Source organism: Chrysochloris asiatica, unplaced genomic scaffold, assembly GCF_000296735.1.
Source record: "Chrysochloris asiatica unplaced genomic scaffold, ChrAsi1.0 scaffold00127, whole genome shotgun sequence".
Classification (NCBI taxonomy): Eukaryota; Metazoa; Chordata; class Mammalia; order Afrosoricida; family Chrysochloridae; genus Chrysochloris; species Chrysochloris asiatica.
This window is the reverse complement of record NW_006408645.1, coordinates 1,437,851-1,440,125: the sequence shown is the minus strand read 5'-3', so window position 1 is coordinate 1,440,125 and position 2,275 is coordinate 1,437,851. Positions and strand designations below refer to the sequence as shown.

The 2,275-nt window shown below is 45.1% G+C and overlaps 1 pseudogene; it reads right to left on the bottom strand.

Moving 5' to 3' along the window:
* Positions 1-328: 328 nt before the first annotated feature.
* On the bottom strand, positions 329-1,500 carry LOC102819785 (annotated as a pseudogene).
* Between the last annotated feature and the right edge of the window lie 775 nt (positions 1,501-2,275).

Genomic DNA, 2,275 nt, shown 5'->3' with positions numbered 1-2,275 from the left:
ACAAATTGCATTTTAAAAAATCCCTTTTTCTTATATAGTATTTAGTCTTAAAGGAGCTCTGGTAGCGTAGTGGGTACAAGTCAGGCTGCCAACCTCAAGGTCAGTAGTTCAAAACTAACAGCGGTTCCGTGGGAGAAAGATGAGGCGTTCTGCTCCTACAAAGATTTATAGCCTCAGAAACTCTGTGCAGGTCACTACTTAGCAATTTAGTCTTAATGAAAGTTTATATGACTTGTTTTATGGATTTTATTCCTCCTTAAAACAGTGGCTTAAAGGTAATGACAACTGCCCCATTGAAGGTAGAGTAAAAACTTTACGTTGCCTTCCTTTAACTGATTGACTTAAACTTGATCCACTGATTTGCACCACAAACTTCAAAAGGTGGCTCGCTGCAGTAGATGTGATATCCTAATTCTTCCAAAGGTGGTTCAGGATCAGCTGTAGCAAACTGGACTGCATCCTCAATTTCCTTCTTCACTTCAACATCAATTTCCTTTAGTTCTTCCACACTGGTGAGGCCGTTGTTCACCATTCTATCTTTGAGAAGCATAACAGGATCGCTCTTCCTTCTTACTTCCTGAATTTCTTCTCATGTACGGCAGCTGACTCCAGGGTCACTCATACGGTGTCTGGCAGTAAGTCTGCAGCTCCATCAGTATGGGCCCCTTCCCTGATCTGCAATAGGCAGCTGCAAACCTTGTAGCCTCACGGACACGCAGGCTATCCATTCCATCTACCCTCAACCTGGAAATGAAATCACCCCTCTTGTAGTAGTAGTTGGTGCTGGCTGTGGCTCTCTCGGCAGATGGTCCCACGCCGTAGCGGTTATTCTCACAGATGGAAATACACGGTAATTTCTACAAAGCTGCCGTATTGTACGCTTCAAATATCTGACCCTGGTTAGCAGCACCATCATCGTGCAGAGTCCAGCAGACCTCATCTTTTCCATTGTACTTGCAGGCCAGAACAATTCCAGCTCCCAAGGGCACATGAGCACCAACAATGCCATTGCCCCCATAGAAGGTCTTGGCATACATGTGCATTGATCCTCCTTTTCCTTTAGCACAACCTCCTCTTGTCCTGTTAGCTCTGTGAGAATTCCTCTGACAGTAAGACCACCAGTAAAGGTAAAGCCATGAGCCCGATAGGCTGTATGTAATGAGATGATCCGTAGGATTTATACCAGCCTCGAGCCCCACACAGCATGTTTCCTGGCCATCACACAAGTGGCAGAAACCCCACATGGTCTTCTGTTTATACAGTTGGTCTGCCTTGGGTTCCATTCACGGATAGTCTGCATCATCCTCTAGTATTGGAGCCCATCCTCCCTGGTGAGCACAGTTGTGACAGGGGGACCTTCTTCCAACCGATGAAGATCACATTTCTTAATTTCAAATGCAGCATCATTGGCCAAGTTACGGGAAGTCACCATCACTCTGCTAGCTGGCTTCTGGGTGGCGCCCGCCAACACACCGTACAGGCGATGAGCATCTTCCTCATGGAGCGCAGGTAGTGGCAGCAAGAGAAGAGGCCCAAGGAATATGAGACTGTCAATTTTTATAGGAGCAGACAGCCTCATCTTGTGCCCCAGGGAGTGGCTGCTGGGTTTGAACTCTAATCTTGCAATTAGCAGCCTGCCACCTAACCCACAACACCACTGTTTTCAGGATTTAGAAGATTTGGAAACACAGATGATACTGATACTTTATGATCAATAGCAAAACTAAAATTCAGTAAGGAGGTATCATTCGATATGGAGTGTGTTAGAGTTCTCAAGAGAAACAGAACCAAAAGGATAGGTATAGATATTTATTTTAAGGGGTTGGTTTATTTTAAGTGACTGTTGTTTTTGTGTGTTGTGGATTGGTTCTGACTTAGAGTGACCCGGTACAGGGTTTGCGAGGCTGTAAATCTCTACGGGAGCAGAAAGCCTCATCTTTCTTCCAAGGGGCGGTTGGTGGGTTCCAGCCGCCATCATTGCATTAGCAGCCCAAAGTGTACCCATTACAACCCCAGGACTCTCATGTGGTTGTAGGGGCTGGCAAACTCAAAATCTGTAGGTTAGGGCAGCAGGCTGTCTTCTTGGGCAGGATTTCTATGTTCACTGTCTCTTCAAGAAACCTTCAACCAATTGAATGAGGCCCACACACATAATTGAGGGTAATGTCCCTTTACCTAAATTCACCTAATTGTAAATTTTAATCATATCTACAAAATACCTTCATGGGAATATTTAAACTAGTGTTTAAATAAACAACTGGGCACTATAGCCTGG